The sequence below is a fragment of the Fukomys damarensis genome, unplaced genomic scaffold (assembly GCF_012274545.1).
Source record: "Fukomys damarensis isolate Sample0158 unplaced genomic scaffold, DMR_v1.0_HiC HiC_scaffold_39, whole genome shotgun sequence".
In the NCBI taxonomy this organism is placed as follows: Eukaryota; Metazoa; Chordata; class Mammalia; order Rodentia; family Bathyergidae; genus Fukomys; species Fukomys damarensis.
The window spans coordinates 44,002,606-44,012,280 of NW_022900951.1; the positions used below are offsets into that span (position 1 = coordinate 44,002,606).

At 38.3% G+C, this 9,675-nt stretch overlaps 1 protein-coding gene across 1 annotated transcript in view; it reads right to left on the bottom strand.

Annotated features, from left to right (window-relative positions):
• Nucleotides 1-9,675, bottom strand: part of Dgkk (diacylglycerol kinase kappa) — a 134,282-nt gene that overhangs the window by 51,222 nt on the left and 73,385 nt on the right. The window lies entirely within an intron of this gene.

Here is a 9,675-nt window from a genome sequence, read left to right on the forward strand (position 1 = left end):
CAGAAATTTCCTGTTTAATCAACTCTTAGTTCATTTAATATTTCATTGAGCAAATATTTACTTAGTAACTACTATATTCTTGGCACTTTTCAGAACACTTGGGATATAATGACGAACAAGGCAAAGTGACATTTTGATGTCCTCTTTCATGGTAGTGAATTTGACATTACTGTTAACCTGCCTATGAATGCTGCATTTGTATATCACAGCCTGACTTTCATAACTGTGGGAAAGGCACTGGATGTACTAATTGTCTGGGTGCTGAAAGGAGAGGAAGGGGTGGACACTGAAAATCTCCAAGTTTATGCTGGGTATACCTTCACAGGGCTTTTCTATTTTTTTTCTCTAATTCCTGTGAATATCTGATTTTTTCTTTCTCCACCTTCCACTAGAGTTCAAACATAGGCATATATGTGCCTTTTTATTCTTGGCATTATAATGGGTTGTATATGTAAAGGTATGACAAAATAAAAAGAAGTATATATTCTCCCTGATGTCAGCTGATAACGGTCCATTAGAGGGACAGCTATTGAGGGATCTGCCACATTGAGTATTCAACCTTGATGCATTTCAATAATTAATCATCCAAGACACTCCCTGACTCCCTTCTTAATCCCTGCATGCTAGCCATATACTAAGTTACTGTTGGATTGACCTGGAAGCTTCTGGAAGGAAGAGCCCTTCTGATAAGCTAAAAGTCATGGTCTAAAATTTCTTTGTGGTTGAAGTTTTTTGTATATTACACCCTGAAAAGCCCTAAGAAAATGAGAATGGGAGATAGAGAATTCCAACAAAGTGATATAGTGTTGGTTTTCACATCCTGAGTTCCCAGCACCTTCTCCAAGCCACTAGATTATAACTCTACAAACATCTTTTTTCCATCCAATGTCCATCTCTCCTCCAATAATAACTAGGAGCCAACTGTATGTTCTGTAACATACTAAGCACTGGAACTGCAAAGATGAATAAGCCACCACTGTTGCCCTCAAGAAGCTCATATTCCACTAGAGGAGACAAATTCTGAAACACATCAGTCCAACAGAGTGACCAGTGAACTCTTCAAGAATGTACAAAGTTCTATAGGACCAAGTGGAAGAAATGCAGGACTCAGCCTGGGTAGAACTAAATTTCAGGGCTCAATTGGCTGCAGAATATAAAGAACATATTTAACGGACAGTATTTAGGTTCAACAGTTGAGATGGAATTTATCTTCCTTATGCACAAGTGTGTGAGCCTAACCCAAGGCCCCTTCATTTTGGGTCCAGAGGGTAGAATTTCCTCCTGGTTTCCAGAAGTTGGGGCCACTTTCTTGGTTAATAACAGAGGATGTCACTCAGGTGTGCTAAGAGGGTGGAGCCAGGGAACATCAGGCTAAAGATAATTATTCTCAGGCCAGGAAACCTCGGTGAATTTGCTTTATGCATTGTCGACTTTCTTTACACCAGTAACTCTTTTATCCTTTCTATTTTATCCATTTCAGAATGGGAATGTCTATCCTGTGCCACATTGAGTATTTTATTTTAGAAGCAGGAAACTTGTTTTGTAGATTTTATGGGAGATGGAGAACAATCCTGTCTGAAAAACGACCATACCCAGAGTCTCACTCCGACCTGATTTAGGTTATTCACAAGAGGAGATTTGGATTTTTTTTTTGGTGGGGGGTACTGGGGATAGAACTCAGAACCTTGCACTTGCAAGGCAGGCGGTGGGACCACTGAGCTTAATCCCTAGCCCCATAAGATGAGAGTTTGGACTTTAAGAGCTGATGCTAAAACAGATTGTCTAGAATGGGATATTGGAATGAAGTGCATATATTTTCACATAAGAAAATTATACATTTGGGGGTACCATAGGATGGACTAGTGCAGATTGAGTTGTGTCTCCCCAAAAGATATGCATAACCTCTGGTACCTGTGAGTGTGAACTTCCTTGGAAATAGTATCTTTGAAGATATAATCAATTTAAGATGAGGTCATAGTGCATTGGGACAAGCCTTAATGCAATTACTGGAGCCCTAAAAGAAGAGGGAAACGTGAATGTGGACACATACAAAGAAGAGGACACCTTCTGATGATGCGGAGAAAGTAGATGCAAGGAGGGGAGACTAGAGTGATGTGCCTGGAAGCTAAAGAGGGCCAAAGATTGCCAGCAGCCACTAGAAGCTAAAAAGAGGCCAAAAAGTTCCTCCCCTAAAGCCTTCAGAGAAATCATAGGTCTTCTGACACCTTGGTTTCAGACTTAGGTCCTCCAGAGCTGTGAGAGAATAAATAAATGCTTGTTTTTGAAGTCACAAAGTTTGAGGAAATTTGTTAGCACAGCCTCAGGAAACTAGCATGGTATGTCATTACAAACTTCTCTATATTGAGTTTCTCATGTAAGAGCAATATTAAAGATTGTGTGTTGGATTCACATCACTGAACATTACAGTCTCAAGCTACACCCATCTTCCTAAAAAAGACTCACATTTACTTTTTCTCATGGCAGAGTAGTACTCCATTGTGTGTAAATGCTACAATTTCTTTGTCTATTTGTCTGTTGATGGACATAAGACTCTTTCCAAGTCTTAGCCATACAAATTGCGCTGTTATAAGCATGTGTGTGCATACGTCACTGTGATGGTATGTTGTTTTAAACTCTATTGGGAAGACTTCTAAAAGGGGAATAGCTAGGACACATAGAATTTCTAGTTTTAGTGTTTTGAGGAATCTCCATACTGAATTCCGTAGTGGTTGTAGCAGTTTACACTTTCATCAACAATGAAGAGGGATTCTTTATTCCTCTAAGCTTTGCCAGCATTTGCTTTTGGTTGATTTCTTGATGATAGCCATTCTTTCTGGAGTGCAATGGAATCTCAGTGTTTACATTTGTGTTTCCTGAATGGCCAGCAATGGATGTCCAACATTTTTTTTCAGCTTTAATTGAGTTTATTGGTACATTTTAGGGATACAGTACAGTTACATTCATTGTTGGGATCTTGTTCAACATTTTTTTTGTGCATTTATTGGCCATTTGTATTTCTTCATTCAAGATTTGTCCATTCACTTCAGATGCCTAATTTTTGGTAGGGTTTTCAAATTTGGTAGGTCTAATGTTTTTCAGTTTTTTTCTAGATATTAGTCTTTTTTTCTGAGGAGTAACAGGCAAAAAATGTTTTTCTATTCTGTAGACACCACTCTGTTGGTAGTTTCTTTTGCTGTGCAGACCTTTTCAATTTGATTTATCATTTGTTGATTTTTGGGGTATTATTTCTTGTGCAATTGGGGCTCTGTTCAGAACATCTTTTCCTACATCTATGTTTTCAAGTGTTTTACCTATTTTGCCTCCTGGCAGATTGTTTCTGTTCTGATGTTTAGATCTTTATTCTGTTTTGATTTTAGTTTTAGTGCACAGTGAGAAATAAGGGTCTAGGTTTAACCTATGGCATGTGGAAAGCCAGTTTTCCCAGCACCATTCATTAAAGAGATTTTTCTTCTAGAAAAGGGATTTGGCCCCTTTGTCAAAGATAACATAACTGAGTGTCCCTGGAGTTGTTTATGCATCCTCTATTGTGTTCCACTGGCCCATAAATCTGTTTTTTGTTTTGCCAATATATCCTATTTTATGTGTTTACTTTTATCACTATAGCTTTATAGTATAACTTGAAGTCCGGAACCATGATGGCCCTTGCCCTGCCCTTGTTGCTCAGAATTGTTTTTGCTATTGTAGTTCTCTTCTAGTTCCATATGAATTTTAGGCTTACCTTCCCTAGTTTTGTGAGGAAGGCTATTGGTATTTTGATATTCTCATTGGTCTTTTTCAGAGTACTATAGTTTTTTTTTAAAAAATAATTTTATTGGTACATTTAAGGTATATGATGGAACGACATTCATCATTGGAAATTTGCACCTTTACATACTCCATCTTGGTTCTTATTTTTCCCCATTCCCCTGCCCTCCCTTCAACCCCTCCATCCATCCCTATCTACAAAGACTTTGTTTCCATTTTTTCATATTAATTCCATTTCCTTCTTTGCTTTCCCCTATCCCACCCATTTCCCCTTCCCCTTTGCCCCCTTTCTTCCTGTTTCACATTATCTATTATACCTTTGCATCCTTATTTACACTTTCAGTTTCTCACACCAGAGAAACTATTCTGTATTTACACATGTGTGTCCTATTTATTCCACTTAAGAGTGTGGCCTCAGTGTGCATACATTTAGTTAAGGCCTACTATCTAGAATATATAAAGAACTTTAAAAAATCAGACCTCCCAAATTTAAAGACCCAATCCGAAAACGGGCATCTGAAATGAACAGACATTTCTGAGACAAAGAAGTAGAAACAGCAAATGAACATATGAAAAAAGACTCCACAGACTCCACATCACTGGTCATTTGAGAGATGCAGATGAAAACAATGCTGAGATTCCACCCCACCCCACAAAGAATGGCTGCTATCATGAAATCAACCAATAACAAATGCTGGCAGGGCTGTGGAGAAAAAGAAATGCTTCTCCGCTGTTGGTGGGAGTGTAGACTGGTGCAACCACTGTGGAAATCAGTATGGAGATACCTCAAGAACTAGGATTGGAAGTCCCATTTGACCCCGCTATTCCCCTGCTGGGTGTCTTCCCGAAAGAATTAAAAGAATCATACCATAGTGATATATGTGCACCCATGTTCATGGCAGCACAATATGTAATAGCTAAAACTTAGAAACAGCCCAATTGTCCATCAACAGGAGACTGGATAAAGAAAATGTGATTTTTTAATAAAATGGAGTACTATTCAGCCATAAAGAAAGAGAAATCAGAGTACTGTATTTTTCGTTGTAGATGTCTTTCACTTCTTGGCTAATTCCTAAGTATTTCATTTTTGCTCATGCTATTATGAAAGGTATTATTCCCCTTATTTCTCTCTTAATGAGTTTCTTATTAGTGAACAGGAACACTATTGATTTTTGAGCATTGTCTTTGTATCCTCCTATGTTAAAAAATTTGGTTATTAGTTATAAGAGTTGTTTTGTGGAGATTTTGGGGTATTCTTTGTAGAGGATTAGGTCATCTGAAAATAATGATGAGTTAAATTCTCCATTTCCTTTCCATATCACTTTTATTTCTTTCTCTTGTGTAACTGCTCTAGCTAATATTTCAAGAACTATATTGAATAAGAGTGGTGATAGTTGACATTCTTGTCCTGTTTCTGATTTTAGAAGAAAAAATTTCAGCTTATCTCCATTTAGCATGGTGCTGTGCAATGGTTTGTCATAGGTGGCTTTTATCAGATTGCAATAAAGATCTTCTATACTTGGTTTCTTCACTTTAAAACAATCATGAATGGATGCTGGATTTTGTCAAATGTTTTTGATGCATCTATTGAGATGATTGCGTGATTTTTCTGCTTCCTTCTGTTTATGTGTTTTATTATATTATCGATATGTGTATATTGAACCATCACTGGTATGAATCCCACTTGGTCATGAAGTATGATCATTTTGATAATTTGCTGCATTCTGTTTGCCAGTATCTTATTGAAGAGTTTTATTTCTATGTCAATTAAAGAGCTGAGTCTGGAATTGTTGTTTTTGGTTGAGTCCTTTTCTGGTTTGGGAATCAGGTTAATGCTTGCTTCTTGATTTTGGTAGTACATTTTTCAATTTTACTAAAGAGTTTGAGAGGTATTGCTGTTAGATCATCTCTTGGCAGTGACTCCATGGAGACTTGTGCTTTTTTAGTTGCTAGTATTTTTTATTACTTCAATTTCATGGACTAATACTGGATTATTCTGGATTTCTGTATTTTCTTTATTTGCTTTGGTAGTTCTTATGTAGATAGGAATTTATTGATTTCTTCTGAATTTTTCCATTTTATTAGAGTACAGGTTTTCAAAGTAGTTACCAATGATCCCCTGTATATTGGTAGAATCCATTGTGTTTTCATCTTTTTCAATTCTAATTTCATGAATTTGGGTCTTTTCCCAAATATTGGTAAGATTGGCTAAAGGCTTGTGATTTTGCTTAATCTTTTAAAGAATCAGCTCTTCAATTCAATGATTCTTTTTGTTATTTTTAGTTTCAATTTCATTAATTTATGCTCTAATCTTTATAATTTTACTTCCTTGTACTAGCTTTGAGTTTAGATAGTTCTTGTTTTTCTAGGACCTTGAGGTGCACTATTAAATTATTGGAACTTTCTGTTTTTGTGATGTAGAAATTCATTGCTATAAACTTTCCTCTTGGGACTTCTTTTGTTGTGTCCCATAGGTTCTAGTATGTTGTATTGGCACTATCGTTTGATTTCAGGTTTAGGTTCTTTGTTTTCTTCTGTGACCTATCACTTCTTCAGTGTTACTTAATTTTTATATGTCTGCATTTTCTGTTTTGTCTTCTGCCTTTGACATCTAGTTTCATTGAGCTATGATCTGATAATATGCATGGGAAATTGTAATTTTTAAAATGGCACCCCAAACTGACTCAGACAGGAATTGGTACCAAGAAGCAAGATTACTACTGTAGCAAATATCTAAAAATGTGTAAATGATTTTTGAAGTAAGTAAGTGGTAGAGGCTGGAAAAGTTTTCGAGTACATGCCGGAAAAACCCTAGTTTGTTATGAATGGGCTATTAAAGATGATACTGATGAGAGCTCAGATAGAAATGAGGAGGGCTAAAAAGCATCTATCTTTGTAGAAAATACCATGAGTAGAGTGTTGGTAAGATATGGACAGTAAAGGCTCTTCTGATGTGGTATCAATGCAAATGAGGAACATACTATTGGAAAATGGAGAAAAACAAATCTTTACTATAAAATGGCAAAGATCTTGGCCACATTTTGTTTGTATTCTAGTGTATTGTGGAAAGTGAAGCTTGCAAAAGATGAAATTGCACTTTTGGCTGTGGAGATTTGGTTTATCTTGGCTGCTGATAGTAGAATGTGAAAGGAGGAGTGATGTTAGCAAGATGGCAGAAGGGAGTTCTCTAGCTTTGATCCTTGTTCACAGAGGAACAACTAACAACTGTCTACAGGCAAAAATATCATTGTGAATGTCTCAGAAGTCTGTACTAAGGCTGAGGCACAACTTTGGACCACAGAACCAAGAAAAGCTGTCATGAAATGGTAAGAAGAATGATGCCCTTCAACCCTACTACTGTTCCTACAAGCTTTCACAGCACTGCATATAGAGAATTCCCTTGGGCTCAGTTTCTACAGTAGGAAAGTTGTTGAAAGTGAACATATATCTTCTTCATTTTGGCGCCCTTTCTGGGATGGGTACTGCTAACTTGTTTCATGGGAAACACTGGAACTACTGACAGGGCTAAATCATCTAGGGTCAGTTAGAAACAAATAGGGCTGGCATTTTCAGGGCACAGTGTGCAGATCTTAATAGTTATTCTGCATTCTGCCCAATGGAGGAGTCACACCAAGAAACTAACCAACTGCATTACACTGCAGGAAACATACTCCACAGATTTCCCAGGCTCAAATCTCCAGTCCAGATGCTCTTAAGTATTCCCCAAGTAGAAAGACAACTGTAGGCCAGTGATTATGCACTGAGGTAATACCTAGTTTTGTCCAACCCTAACAGAAGATAGGTGATCCAACCAAATTCCAGGGCTCACATTAAGTCTTCCCCAGACAAGAAAAGAGCTGAAAGCCAGCAATTACTTCCAGTGGGAGCATCTGCCCCACCCCCAAACTCCAGTGCGGATCAGTGACTCCTATAAGCCTCAGTGCTGTGCTTAAATCTGCCCTAGGTTTAGAAGTAAGCCCAAACACACACATATCTATGATGACCATCCTCTGGCTCTGCTTACCCTGTGGAGCTAAGCAACAAGCCCATGAAATGGCACTGCCCAAATAGTCTGACAACAGTGCTACCCAACGGGGGAGCACAGTCTCTGAACCCATCCAATGAGAGACAATTACAGAGCCCAGCCAGCAGCCTCCCCTAATGGCAGAGTCCAGCTAGTGGTCTCTCCTGATCATGGAATGCAGCCAGCACTATCATTAATCCTCCGAGCACAGGAAGTGACGCCACTCCACTAGAGAATGCAACACCAAGTTTTAACTGTCCAGGGTTGCTACTAGCAGGCCTATTTGGAATCTTAAGCCAGACAAAATAGTAAAGGCCTATCACCATCAAAGAATACCTATAAAACCAGAAGAGGTGGCCACCTCCTCAAATGAATAATCACTTAAGGATACATGTATTGTACAAATCAATGAACTATGACATCACCAAAAGAAACTAGTAAACCTCTAGTAATAGACACAGAAGAAAAAGCAATCTATGAAATGACTGGCAAATAATTCAGTATAATCCTTTTAGAGAAATTCATGGCACTACAAGAAAATTCAAGTTAAAAAAAAAGAAATTTAGAAAACATTTCATGAACAAAATGAAGAGTTTGAGAAAGAAATAGAAACAATTTTTAAGATGAGGAGAAATGGCTAAAGGTGTAGGGAAAGTGGGAAGGGTAGGGGAAAGCTAAAAAGGGGAAAGAAAAAATATGAGAAAATGAAGAAATGGAAATGAAGTGTTTGTAAAGGGGGAGGGAGAAGGGGTGAAGGGAGGGCAGGGACAAGGGGAAAAATGAGGACCAAGACCTGTCATGTAAAGGTACAGGATCCCAATGATGAATGTAACTGTACTGTATACCTAAAATGTACCAATAAACTCAATGAGGAAAAAAATGAGGAGAAATAGGCTGGGCGTGGTGGCGCATGCCTGTAATCCCAGCACTCGGGAGGCTGAGGCAGGAGGATCGCTGTGAGTTCAAGACCAGCCTGGGCTGCATAGTGAGTTCTAGGTCAGTCTCAACTACATAATGAGACCCTGTCTCAAAAAACCAAAAAAATAAAAAATAAAAATAAAAGAGGAGAAATGGATCATGGTGAACTAGATGCAGGCAGCACTCAGAAGCCATTCCACAATACTCATCTAGGCCATAAAGTAGATGGCTCCACGAGAAAATTGGGAAGACCAAAGAAAACTGCTGGCTAAGTGAAGAAAAAACTAGGCAAAACCCAGAAATATTGGTATGAAGAATAAGTAAAATAACAGAAGAAATGCACACTGACACTGAGCAAACAGTGGTGAGGAGCAGGAGGACCTCCCTTTGGCAAGACGGTAAGAGAAAAATCTCAACACACTCTTACGGATGCTGACTTTGCTACTAGACATAGCCTGACTAGAAAGATGACCTGAGTTCGGCCAAGTGATTAGGAACAGGACTGATCATTTCTAGCATTTCCCTGCAGATTTAAACAATGTCAGAATAGGAAGCCATCTGTGATACTCCCCATTTTACATCAGTAGACAGCATCAGAAATGGATATAGACAAAACTGGGACCTGAAGCCATCTTAAGTAATTCATTTTGCTTCAGTAAATGGTATAAGGGAACAGAAAACTGACAGGTTTTTTTTATATCTCCATAATGCAACAGACATTTCTCTCCAGGGAGGTAATGGACACCCATCCTAGGCGATTGGGCATAAGATAAAGGTGATGGTGACACAGAAAAACTAAAATAAGGTAGGGGAAATGACCCAGTGACTGGCTTGTGGGAGATCTAACTCTAGTCTGAGAAAGTCTTGGTATAATAGCTAAATAGCATAAAGCCATCTGGCAGTGAGCATATCCAGCCATCCAGCCAGGTGGAAGAAAACACACACACACACACACACACACACACACA